Below are 14670 nucleotides of genomic sequence, written 5' to 3' on the forward strand. Positions count from 1 at the left end.
TGTGTGGGAAGTACCCTTTTTCACCGGTGTTCAGATTTAAGGCCTCAGTTGTCTTAGCCAAACGCATGGGGATGAACGAATAGCTGTCAATGAACCGCTGTTTAAAGATCTCATCAAACATGAAAATTAATCTGCATCCAGTCATGATTATTTTGGGCGTAACCCCTAGCTTGGTGAAATGCTCCAGTAAAATTATATTATCAAACCCTGATGCATTGGGGCCATCCGTGTAGCCCTTTATATATGTAGACCGTCTGAAGTGTCTCAACATCATAAACACGCAATTACTACCCTCGGCCTCAAAAGATCCCCCTTTGAAAGTCATGGCAGCAGCAAAATTAGCCTGGTGTTTACCATTTTCAAATCGTGTTTCTAAATCGAAAAAGATATACTTGGGCTCTGTCTCTTCCGGCTTGAAGGGTTGAATGAAACAGCTATGGTTATCACCAGGCACCAAATTGGCTTTACAGTGAGGACAACGCATGGATGAGCATCTGTGGGGGTTTTTCTTATTCATGCTAACATGATATCGTCTGTTACACTTTTTGCAGTACTTAGTGACATCACATGGGACCACCATTCTGCCTATAACCCCAGTGGGTGCAGGTTGTTTGTGTCTGGAATGGCAGTAAGCTGATTTGCAGTATCGCATACAATCACGGCAGTATACTGATGGTCCTTTATTTTTGTGGCAATTCACATCGTTGCATACATCACAATTGTATTTACACGCGTGATCGCGTTTACTACTGTAGCCCGGTAGCAAAACCACAAAGTGTCCTTCCCCAGGAATGTATTGGTATAAAATCCGGTGGTAATGATTGTCATGGAGGTACAGATAAACAGTTTTCTTAGGGTCGGGTGCCACCCTAGTCTGATACGTCAGCAACTCATGTAGGGGGGTTCGGTAAAAGACCACAATTTTAACATCATTCATGTCCTCAAACACGGCCACATCAGCAAAACCTATTTGCTGCTGAGGCGTGAACCCCGCATGCTCATGCATGTCAGCCCCCAGCTCCAATAATCTATCGGCTGTGGCATCAGGGTTCAAAAAATGAGCCAGACAAATAGCTAAACAGGCATTGTTTGAGTCATTAGCAGGCGTGAACAAACATATTTTTTTCTTCCTGATGACCTCATCATGAGCCAAATCCTTCAGCTTCCTATAACCACCACCGTTTCCACTGTGCACTATAGAGACGAGGAGATCCAGACTCTGATCGGCCAAGAGCATCGTATTACTCTGTAACACCCTCTCAATAGCTTCAATCAACCGGTCCAAAGCATAACCATTTTCATTTGTCAATTTAGCCTGTACATCGGTAGTAAGACTTTCACCCCTTAACACAATGTTGATAACTGCATTTTCACCACCTAATCTCCTTGAGAAATCCACAATATCGTTCAAGATAGCGTAACAGTGTTCTATGTATGAAGCCATGTCAGTATCGCGATGCCCCTAAAATTTAGCGGCCTACTTAGTTCCATACTGTTGAAACGGGGCCTGGCTATAACTCTGTAATCACCAACAACACCACCCTCATTCGCTAAGCGTTCTATGGCATCACGGTCTAAATTGTAATCAGGGGCCGTGTCATGTCCAACATGGCCACCGTCACAGGGCTGTACACCAGAACGGCCAGGGGTCACATCCACACCCACCGAGGGCGCATCTTGTAAAATAGATGTAGGAGACCTATCATGTACATCACCGCCAGTACCTGTTTGCATCCCAGACCCGCCAGGTTGTACATCCATGCTTACTGCGGGAGCCTTGTCATGCATATCACCACCAGTGCCTTTTTGCACCCCAGAACCTCCAGCTAACACATCCATGCATACTGAGGGCCCATCAACTGGTGTATCTATCGGGAGTGGCCCAGGTGTAACATTATTTGTCTGAAAGTAAGGATGGGTCATGTTAATAGGGTCATGTATTGGTCTCTGACTAATGGATGGCTGTGTGGTGTTTGAATCTATGCAGCTCCTGTGATATGTAACCAAATTCTGTTTCATGCGCTTGATAATAGGATTGTCCGGTCAATGTTTTTGTGCGAATCTAGCAGCATGGCTTTCAAGCTGAGCAACCATTGTTTGCAGAGTGTTAACACTGTCAGGGTAGCCATCTCTTTGCGTTTATCAGGCGGCTCGTTGTCGTCACCCCGCTGTTTGATTCATCATTTCTAGAGCGTTTATGTATGGAGGCATTGCTACTCTGTGATTACTCAGCAAATTATTCAAGACTTTTAAAACTAAATTACGATATATAGCCTACCACACGCGTGTACAATCATAACTAGTATAAAAATAATTAAAAAATAAAAACAGCAATAGAAAAAAAGAAACCTAAAGGCTACAAATCAAAACAAAAAAGCCCTTAGACAATCTATCATAATAGGGTTTTTAACAAAGTCTAGATCAACATAAAAGTATCATCCCTGCTCTGTATACCATCCATAACAACTGCGAAATTCTTCGCATGATTCTTGGTAGCGACGTGATTATCTCTGCAGACCTCATGCAGAATTTTCATAGCACCAACAACCAGATCTAATGCATTGCCGCATGGATCTACTACACCGGTAGCACTACGAGTCATGTGTGTATTTAAACGTTCACCACATTTTGGCTTAGCATCATTTAGCATCAACACAACAGTATCCAAGGCTGATTCTGCATCTGTGTACTTATAGTGACCTGAGTTTACATCACACACAGCATTACTTACAGAGGGCCCAGCCGACCCCAAGTCATCAACAACCGTTAAAACTGACCTTTTATGAACTTCACAGGATTCGTTGGCTTCCACAGCGTTTAGTATATCCCAGTCAGATATGTCATCAAAATCCGTTCCATTAATATCCCATGTTTCAAGTTGTGTATCAGTCCATAAATCCGCGCGGTTGATATCCTCTGATTGAGTCTTGACAATAGGTCGATAGCCCTTTGAATAAGCAACCCCGTTGTTGATAGATGCGTCTCCAAGGCCTATAGCGCCATCCGTTGTAGTCAGATCTGTAAATGATAGCTAACACATTAGCCTACTATGGGAGCGCCTAGCACATGTTTTATTTGATCATAAACAGATATTGGTGAATTTCAACTTACCAATCGTTTCTTGAACACCCACATATAACCGCTTAGCAGACCCCACAGTTTCGGTTAGATCATCTTCAATATCACAATGACGACGCTTCTCAGTTGCTTTGTGACAGATACGGACGTCGGATGATTCCCCCGCTGTAGCGGCTGTGGACCCCGTGGGGGCAGGCCTACTCGATGTATCCTCCGCTTCAGACACCCCGATCGGTATATCCAATGCGTGTTCGCCAGGCAGAATGGACTCTGTTGTGTCGGAGTCTCTGATGACCTGATTATCATCAGATAGAACAGGTCTCGTGGCTATGAAATAGGATGGATATTGAATGTGTAAATATAAAAAGAAACACTTTTAGATTAAGACACGATATCAAGCAGTAAACTCCAGGGAAACCATACCTTCAGAAGCACAATCACCCTCTGCCTTGTCAAGTATATCACCATGCACTGAAAATGTAGAAACAATCAGAATACACTATTAACAAATAGCCTACTAATAAAAAGAATAGGAAACAGGAATAAACAAATACAAATCTCCACACAAGGTAATATTTAGCTTGGGGGACTTCAAAAGTAGGCTTAGATATCCGGGTCTAACATTAGATGCTATGGGATCACCAGTTGTATTCAATGAACCACCAAGGATTGACAAACTGTTAAAACAAAAAAAAAAAAAAAAAAAATGTGTTAATGGCAATTAAAGTATTTCATGTATGTTATAGACAACCATTGACAGTAAGGGTAAATAGATCTTAATGCAAATACATACTCACATGTACTGAGGTCCATGCTGCACAGCTATCTTCTGACTACAGACAAGTCAATGATGAAGACTGATGAATACCTGGCAGAATGTTCTAACAGGGATTTTTAAACCTTAGGGGCTGACCATTCAAAATGTAGGCCGGTAATACGTCATTACATTAGTTTGTAGGTTTGGCCCCCTGGCCTTCAATTGGTCAACGGACCATTGACCACGACCCTCATCACCCCGCCTACTGTACGCCATAGGCCTTATTACAAATGCAGATCCAGACAGTCGCCACCCCCCAGCCAATACGTTTTTAATTGTTTGATCCTCTGTCCAATACACTAACTACTTACATCCTGATATGCATAGTAGCTGGCAATATCAGACACCATGTCTCCGGTTCTAACCAGCAGCACCGTTTAATTGCTTGATCCTAAGCCCCATACACTAACTGCTTACATCCCCCTATGAATAGTAGCTGGCAATATCAGACACCAAGTCTCCGGTTCTAATCAGCATCCCCGTTTAATTGTTTGATCCTAAGACCCATACACTAACTGCTTACATCCCCCTATGCAGAGTAGTTAGCAACATCAGGGCAGCCACATGGGTACTTAGCACAACCAAAACACATCATTATAATGACTCTACGTGCAAGCATACAGTTGTCACTAGCCATATACAGTTCTTTCACAGATACATTTGTGTATGTAATCAGTTAAACAGGAGACAGCCCTAGCTCTCTATATGGTGCAAACAACAAAGACATCTTCAAACAATAAACTCATGTGGGTGTCGGACCCAACACCTCGACCTGGGGTTTGACATGGGGGACATGACTGTCACATGACACTACATACAATATGGAACCATTGTGATTGCATTGTTTGACACCTGCAGTTTGATCCTTTGTCCAACTGTTTGATAAGACACATGAGGGGCCTTCAGTTGGCAATATCAGACACCATGTCTCCGGTTCTACCCAACACCTCCTCCGGGGATAGACCCAACCCCTCCTCCAGACATAGACCCATTTGGTCACACACACACACACACACACACACACACACACACACACACAACCCCACGATTCTAGTTATAAAAATTACAGTAAATGGGATTTGGCTGACACCTTTTTAACCAAAGCGCCTAGCAATATGGTAACCAATTTAAACTTTTTATTTAAAAAAAAATATTTTTTAGTCCATATGTCTCAACATCTCTAGGACTTATCAAAAAATAAAAGTAAACTTCATTCTACTCTCAGCCATTAATATAGTTGCTAGGAGTGGGGGTCGAACCCACGAGGATACAAACATCCATTGGTTCTTAAGTCCAACGCCTTTAACCACTTTCGGCCATCCTAGCAGCACACTTTGTATTTAGCCCCATTTACCACTAAACATATACAACTCTTACAAAGTTTATCTGATTCCCCATTATCCACAAAACACACATGGGGGTTTGGGGGCCAATATGGACGCCCAGGGGTTTGACACCAGTCACATGACTGTCACATGACACTACATCCAATATGGATGCCAAGGGGGCGTGGCATTGTTTGACACCAGACACATGACTGTCACATGACTTTACATCCAATATGGCTGCCCAGGGGTTTGACACCAGTCACATGACTGTCACATGACTCACAAAACAATAACAATAACAAACAACACGTGGTGACAACCACATGGCTAATTTGCATAAAAAGGAGGCGTGGTTATGACGTGATTTATGATGTTTCAGGGGCGGGGCTTATTTTGACAGATAGTTCAGGATAATTACTACTACTGACTCCGGCTTCAAACTGGCAAATCCGTGTAACTGTCACCTCTGTTTTACTGTCGGATGGAGACATTGACCGGATCAGACACCAGGGGCGGGAAGCACAGTCACAACTGATACGGCCAGCCGCCCGTGGAAACAGAAGCATAAATTTTTAGTTCTAACGATTTATTCGTTACTGCCTTACGCCGCCAGAGCTGAGTTAGACATTGAAGGAAGCGGTTGGTGAATACTGATTTAAAGCTAGCAAAGAAGAGTTGTTTGATTTGTTTCAGGTAAGCCTATTTGCTTCAACTATAATAGAATGAAATACATTATTTTTGCTTTCATATAATGTTAATGGCTCCTTTTGACATTTACACTACTTTAAACTGGTCTTGGACAATTAGCTAACGTTAGCTTTTGAGGTAAGCAAGGGTTAACGACATGTTCATTTTATCCATGTACAAATTAATTTAGCAACGCTTTTATATCGAAGCGACTTAATTTGGCCAATTTACTTGTTACTTCAGGGCTAGTCTCCCTTAGAGCAACTTAGGCTGAGATTTTAACCCACAATTTCCAGGCTAGCATGCTAACGTTAGCCTGACTCCTTAACCGCTACCGCATCCTCTGTAAGCCAGAAAATAATTGAGATGTGATGTGTTCTATGTAGTGAGATACGTGTTTGTATGTTAAAATAACGATTTTATACAGTTAGGCGTGTATCCAAGTATGAAATGAATCATGCCTTCTCCCCCGCCCGTCTCCTCAGCCCCATGACCGAGGACGCTCAGGGGCGTGACTGGCGTGCCTGTCTGCAATCCCGCCTTTCAGTAAGGTAAGTGTAAGTCTTGTAGCACTGTGTAGCCTATGTTTCTGACATTTAAAACTCAAAAACCAAAATATATTAGCATAAAGGTGTTATTAGGGATTAAAATTCTCGTTCATACGACGGACAATCGTCATTTGGAAATTTGAGTTCCCGGTGGTGCACTCGTTCTAGAGCGCTACGCGCAAAATGGATTAGAACTACTGGTTGTAAAATACGTTGGATATGTTGAAGTACGTTCTATGACTCTATGGGCGCCATTTTAATATGCTCAGGTGTCGTCACAGACGCTATCTACCGTGGGAATCCTATGGCGTTGATCCTAAAATGTTATCAATATTTGTTCTGTAAAGCTGTATGTGGAAATTACGAGAAACCCAACAACACTATGTCTAGACCAGTTAAATATATTGTATAAAGACAATGTCGAATTATTTCCGAGGGTAAATTAGGCTTGGGCACTAACATCTGCCCATCATCCACCAAAACTAAGTTCAATAGGCCTGTGTTTGGGATATAGCGTTACTGTAATTTCGTTACTTTATTGGGAAACAAAGTAGTCTGAAGGTAAATTTAAATGTCATTAATTAGGCATACTCACTATCTGTCTATAGCCTATTAACTTATTGTCTCCATGATTGCTTATTTAAAATATGGATTAGCCTTGATAGCCTAGGCTACATTATTTCATAGAGATGTGCATTATGTAGGCTACAGCACGCATTCTCTCCCTGCGCCTCTCCCTCAAACGGGTTCAGCCTGCATCTCCCCTAAGCAAATCAAAAGCGGCGGCTTGTGCAATAACTGTTCATGCAGACTTCATCTGCCGCGGCAGCCTACACAACTTTGCAAAGTCAACTTGAATGTATCAATTTTGAACAAAGCCTATTTATCACAACGTTGTTGTCTGTCGTTGTCAATCGCAAACTTAAATTTATTCAAGCGGCTAAGGAATTAACTAGCTTAATTTGTGGAGATCAAGAGAAAGCACCCGTTTGACATAGGCTTCTGCCAGTAGCCCGCGGACGGGCCTAGGCCCGTCTACTTGTCAGTCTTGTCCGTCCGATTATAGGGCTTTCCTTCGTTTACGCTCACCATCTTAAAAAGACGCACAAGTCAACACTGCGCTGAAAGCTCAAGAATCAGTCAAATCGCGAACAGCCACAGCTCCGTTTAATTGTCAGGTGTGATGAAATGCATTCATATTCCACTTCTTATGTCATAAAGGTTGCATGCCTATGGAAAGGTTTTGTAGTAGGATTGTCCAATGGTCAGTGTTGCTTCAATTTGTGTTTTAATTTATGCGACGCACCAATGCTGGGTTCATCAGTTTTGCGCATGTTTAAAACGTTTTGCCGACTGCCTAACTTGTTATTTTCGTTCTATAAGTTCCACTTTTCATGTCATGAATGTAACATGCCTATGATAAGGCTTTGCAGTTGTACAATATGGTCAATCTAATCTCAATTGTGATTCATGTGACGCGCGCACCGATGCTGGGTTCATGCACTTGGTCAGCCTAAAACAGGAACATTTTGGAGAGGGAATGAGAGAATGAACGCACGCAAGAAACACTTTTTAATTAAACGTAGGTCTAATTTACAGACATAGTAAAACACTGAAAGTTAATATTTACACCACGGGTCTCACTCTCAAGCTCAAGCTCAGTCGCGTGCTGCCCTCTTTTGAGCTTGTGAGAGGCTGAAGCAGTCATACACATTTGCACAATTGCGCAGCCTATAATAAAAAGTAAATAATGCTTAATTAAATAAAGGCATGTGCTTAAGCAGCCTATAAGTAAATTAAAGGCCGCTGCCATAATTTGAGAATTTACAGTAGGCCTATACATAGGCCTAAATAATAGGACTTAGAATAATAAGTTATAACTCAAGCAAATTGTTTTCAATATATCATTGCACAAATTAAGTTCAACGGTTAGATTTATCTGGACATGTTTTAAGTTGACTGCAGCCTGTAAATAGGCTAATGATTTTTGAAAACAAACTTTTGTGGTCATATGCATTTTACATAGGCAAGCAGGACAATTTGGGAGTTTTTGACTGCATGGAAACGATACAATAGTGTCAAGCATGGTTGTTTTTAGCCTAGGCCTACCATTTGCATTTATTTAAGTTATGAACATCAGACGCTTGAGTGATATCACTAATTAAGCTGCTCTGACGCGGTAGCCTATGTTGGCACATAGGCTACATAATTGCTGTTAAAACGCCTACTAGCACCGGGAATCAAAGCACTTATGAGGCCTGTATTGTTATTTTTCGTCACTACCTCACCGTGTCAGGCGCGCAAATTACCCATTACTATGACTTTTGATAAACATTGAAATGAAAGAACCTGTTGTTATTGCCCTTTTTGTGGGTGTATGTGACACCCTGCTAGAGCATTTGTGAAGAACATAAAGGCTCACAATGCATATCATGGATGTGATAAGTGTTGCCAGCCAGGTTTTTATTTCAACCACAGAATGACATACCCGGTAGATGATTTTGTGTTACGGACTGACTCATCATTTTCAGATAGAGTCCATCATGATGGTGGTCCTGATCGACCACATGGCTTTTCTGGTCTAGATGTTGGCATGGTTACGAGATTTCCTTTAGATTGCATGCATGTTGCATGCGTTATAAGAAAGCTGTTAAACGTTTGGCTGAGAAGTCCCCTGAAATGTGTCTTTCATCAGTGGCTTTACATTGCGCCTCTCCCTGGTCTCGGTTGTTTGCATGGAGCGCGACACATGCTCTGTTCGAGTGTTAGCTGCAGTTCATGAACCTTTTATTACGTCTGTTTAAGAACTCAAGTTTACAGTTATGGCCCACTTTATGATTTTTGATAAACATTCAAATGAAAGAACCTCTTAAACAACAGCAAGCCATCAATGTTGATCTGCAAACTAAAACGGAATCCATCAGAAATCTTCTCACATGGCTTTTCTGGTCTAGATGTTGGCATAGTTGCAAGATTTCTTTAGATTAAATGCATTGTTGCATGTTTAAGTGTTAACTGTTAAACGCTTGGCTGAGAGGTCCTCTGAAATGTGGCCTTAGTCAGTGGCTTTACATTGCGCCTCTCCCTGGTATCGGTTGTTTGGAAGGATTGGAACACATAGTCTTCGAGCGTTAGCTGGCTGCAGTTCAAACTTTTTCTTACGTCTCGCTGGCGCCATGTTCTCCTTCTAGTAGGTTTCAGCCATAGACATATAGCTTGATTAGCTGTTTTCTCTACCACTCTGGCTTCAGCCATAGGGCTGCTTCTTTTATTGTTGAATTACAGCATTCTGTGTAAAGACACTTGCTATAGGGCTTCAGTCTTCTACTGTCTATGGTCTTTACACATCCCATAGTGGCACTGCAGCCACCTAGCGGGTCAGTTCACTAGTACATTCTGGTGTATTAATCAAGCACCATGCAGTCTTCATTCATAATCAATCTGCTTGATTTTACACACCTGTGGAAAGAGACCTGATGAAACCCATGAATAGATGCCATTGGCCGTCAACGGTCCCCATCACTTTAAGGTCCTTTTAGCGCTAAGATAAAATTCTTTGTGAAGATGGACCCAGAACTGACAAAGGATGCAGCGTTTTTCTCTCAATCTTTTTTTTTTTAGACTATGAAAAGGAGGGAACCCCCATTGACCAGCTCAGGAGTAAGGAGAAGAGCTCGTCTTGCTGTAGAGAAACGACTTTGTGACATTACAGAGGACCATGTTTTTGAATCAGCACAAACACACACTTGCATAGCTGACACACCTTCCTGTAGCACTAACTCTACTGGAAGTGACTTCATACTTGATGATCATGTAGATGCCTTTGACACAGATGTCATTGACACACAGACAGACATAGACACAGACAACCAACATTTATCTGAATCAGACTCTGAATCAGAGTTTGAGTGTGTTGATCAACCAGAAAGTCTTGCTGAGAGTTTGGCCAATTGGGCTGTACGTTTCAGTGTGTCTCTAGTTGCCCTTACAGCTCTCCTGAGTTTACTTAGAGTGTACCATTCGGAACTACCTAAGGATGCTCGAACCATTCTGAAAACTAAAACTGAAAACAAAATTCAAGAAAGATGTGGTGGTTTGTATCACTACAGAGGCATTCTGGCAGCACTACATGACACACTAACTCTATTAAGTGAGAAGATTTGTGATGGATTCCGTTTTAGTTTGCAGATCAACATCGATGGGTTGCCGTTGTTTAAGAGCTCAAATTTACAGCTATGGCCCATTTTAGGACTTTTGATGAACGTTCAAATGAAAGAACCTGTTGTTATTGGCCTTTTTTGTGGTCCAAAGAAACCAACATCCTCTGCTGAATATTTGAGAGACTTTAGTCATGAGTTGAAGCAACTGCAGGAAGGATTTTATGTTGGTGGGAGAAAGCTTTTCATTGAGCTGCATTCTGTTGTATGTGACACCCCTGCTAGAGCATTTGTGAAAAACATAAAGGGTCACAATGGATATCATGGATGCGATAAGTGTTGCCAGCCAGGTGTTTATTTCAACCATAGAATGACATACCCAGTAGATGATTTTGTGTTACGGACTGACTCATCATTTTCAGATAGAGTCGATGAGGACCACCATCATGATGGACCACATGGCTTTTCTGGTCTAGATGTTGGCATGGTTACAAAATTTCCTTTAGATTACATGCATGTTGCATGTTTAGGTGTCACAAGAAAGCTGTTAAATGTTTGGCTGAGAGGTCCTCTGAAATTTCGCTTCTCCTCTAATTTTGTTGATAGAATCTCTCAAAGCTTGATTCAGATGCTAAACACATTCCAGTTGAGTTTGCAAAGGAAGCCAAGATCTCTGAGAGACCTCGACCGCTGGAAAGCAACTGAACTGAGACAGTTTATGTTGTATACTGGTTCTGTTGCACTGGTCCCATATTTAGAGAGTAATTTGTATAACAACTTTATGTTGTTTTCTACAGGTATGTGCATCCTTCTCAGTCCTCTACTGTGCTCTTCGTATAGCAATTATGCAAACACACTGCTCAGAACATTTGTTAGCCATGTTGGAAAGCTTTATGGCAAAGATGCCCTAGTGTATAATGTGCACGCCTTGGTCCACCTATCGGCAGATGCTCAACGTTATGGTTGTTTAGACTCTATCTCAGCTTTTCCCTTTGAGAACTATCTGTGTAAACTGAAGAGGTTTGTGAGGAAGCCAAACTTTCCCTTGGCACAAATAATAAGACGGTTATCTGAGGTTGAAAAGATCAGTTCTGTTCAGTTGCCCCGTAAGGATTTAATGAATCAGCATTATGTCGGACCTGTTCCTGATGGCCTTCAAGTAGCAGCACAGTACAGGAGACTACAGACTGAGCAGTGGACAATGAAAGTTTCCACGGGTGACAATGTTTTTGCTATTGGTGGAGACATTTGTGTTGTACATAACATCATTCAGTCTTTGGATGGAATTTATGTTGTGTGTAAAGCCTTTGCAGCGATGGAAAGTTTCTTCACCATGCATGCCCACTTCTTTTAATGCTACATTCTAGTTAGACCCCTCAACCTAGCCATTCACATACTGTACATATTTAGGTCAAGAGTGGCGTGTTGGGTGAAGGTCTGGGGGCGAGGTGTGGTTGGTCGTGGTAGTGGGGGATGTGTGCATATGCTGGGGGCCTGAGGCGATGGGTGGCACGCAGGTCCTCCCCTCTGTCAGCTCGTCGCAGTATAACTGCAGGGGCTGGGTGGAACTGTGGCCATTAATGGGTGCCCAGGTTGGCAATCAGTCAGGCAATCAACCAGGCAATCAGTTATTCCTGTTATTATACTTATCATTAATAGAATAATTACAACTCCTCTCCTGAAACCCTCCCTCTCTATGTTCCAGCTTCTCTCCTCCTGGCCCAACAGCAAACCAGCCTTATACATATAGCAACACACACACACACACACACACACACATACATCCTCACATACTCACTACCCCTCAACCCCCATCCCCACCCCCATCCCAACACCACCTCATTCACACTCTTAGAGCTACCATCCGCACCCCCCCCCCCATCCCCCCTTCTTTTCATTCCGGTCATCAATTTCATCCCTGATAATCATATCTGTAATCATCCTGGACGATAAATCATCCTTAGCCTTTCTGTTATTAATGTTATGTTGTGTTATGTTTGTGGAAGCCAAGTCAATGTGATGTCTTGTTAAGTTACAGTATGTGTTTATGTAATGTAACGCCTGTTTGTCGTGATGTAGTATTCATGTGCATGTCGTAGTGTTGCATTTTCTGTAATGTCAATGATGTTTGCAAATAAAAAAAAAAAAAATGGAAAAAAAAAAAAAAGTGGGAAAAAAAAAAAAAAAAAAGGAAAGTTTCTTCAGCTATCCGGATGAGCTCCGATTTCCTCAGTGTGTTTATTGTGTCTCAGCCTATAGGGCCATTTAAAGTGGCCAAAGTATCAGAGGTTTCTCACAAGTGTCTGCTTCTGCCTTATAAAGATAGGTATGTTGTTATGCCCCTATTGCATAGTGCATAGTCACAATTCTGCTCTGACCTTTTAGGATTAAGAGGTTCACAAACATTTTCTTGTATAAAGTCTGTATAAAGCTGTTAGTGATGCTGCTCTGGCCTACGATTTTTTTTTTCTTTTCCTGGCAACATGTGCCTTTGTTTACCTTGGGCTGTTGTGATGTGCCCATATGATTTCATTTGTTTTTGAGTTTTCCATGTGCTTCTGACTCTGGCCAGAATTAGGGCTGTCACTTTACATTCGAAAATCGATTGCACAATCGATTGGACCAACCAACACAAGTTTCGAAAACTAAAATAGGGAATCGATTTTAACCAAATATGTACACTATTAATTTTAAACGAATTAAACAAATGAAAAAGATAGATATAACAAAACTCAGGAACAAGCAGAAAAATAACGAAGAATTCGAAGTGCAGTAAGCATTCGAAAAGCTAAAAAAGAAAATTCCCACCAATTTTACGCGACGACCGAAACAGCTTTTTCAATCGGCTGCTGTGCTGCTGGTGTTTTGCCAAACAATTGAGGACAACGCGATCAACCCATGCGACATGAGAGATAATGAGTGATAGGCCCTAACAACTTGAGGAGTTCGATATGGAAGCACGCCGGGGTTTGGGTATATCAAACTATGCAGAAGGACAAAGCGGTATGCAAACTGTGCAGTCGCGGGAGTTCTAATGTATATTGTTTGACATTTCTAATTGTAAACGCAGCCACGTTGAAGCCTGCAGTAATGTTTTTCACTGATGTTATGGCAGTCCACTCTGCTCGCCACAGGGCCATTTTATGATTAATTGAAATACATTTCTTACATACGGTTCCTTTAACTATCTTGATAATGTTGAGTCATGTCTTTTTTGTACAGGAAGCATTAACCAAGGATTGTCATGTGTGCTGATTGCCTTTTTGTCTCAACAGGGGGCAGTAAGGACAAGATCCACCCACCACCCAGTGCATGCTATTTGTGTAATAATTTGAGAGGGAAAGTGTGTGATAAGTGAAATTTAATAAAATAAGTAAAATGTTGAATTTGTGCTTCTTTTCTGAAATACATTAGTACAAGGTTTTGATTTTTAGATAATTGATTCCAAGATGTTGATAATTTGACACTCAATATACACGATCAAACTACTGAGTTCAACTAGGGGTATTGCATATTACTGTTTAAAAAGCTTTATTAGTAATCCTTTATACATTTGACAATCTTAACTTTTTAAAGCGTGAAATTCTGAACAAATACTGTAACTCCTTGATTTGTTAGTGACATTGACTATATACAGTAGTACAAATGGGTGCCAGATGTAAAATGAGCCGGTCCGCATTTGGCCCAAATAAGGGCCGCAATCGCCACTATTGAACACTCATCTGGTCCGGATCTGGCCCAGATCATGACAATAATTTGCACATTTGGCCCAAATAAGGGCCGCAATCGCCACTATCGAACACTCATCTGGTCCGGATCTGGCCCAGATCATGACAATAATTTGCACATTTGGCCCGGATCCGCCAAATAAAAAACACATCCGGTTCAGAGCCGTCCCAGAGCTGGGCCAGATCATGAAAACGGATGCGGAACGGTATTGGCCCGTTGTGCCAAAAGACACCGGCCCGAGTCCGTTTTGCAGATCCAGCCCAGATCCACCGGATCCGGGCCAAATACATTTTGCTATCTGGGAAAGGCCTGGGTAAACTTTGAGA

Source organism: Alosa alosa, chromosome 18 (genome assembly GCF_017589495.1).
Source record: "Alosa alosa isolate M-15738 ecotype Scorff River chromosome 18, AALO_Geno_1.1, whole genome shotgun sequence".
Taxonomy (NCBI): Eukaryota; Metazoa; Chordata; class Actinopteri; order Clupeiformes; family Clupeidae; genus Alosa; species Alosa alosa.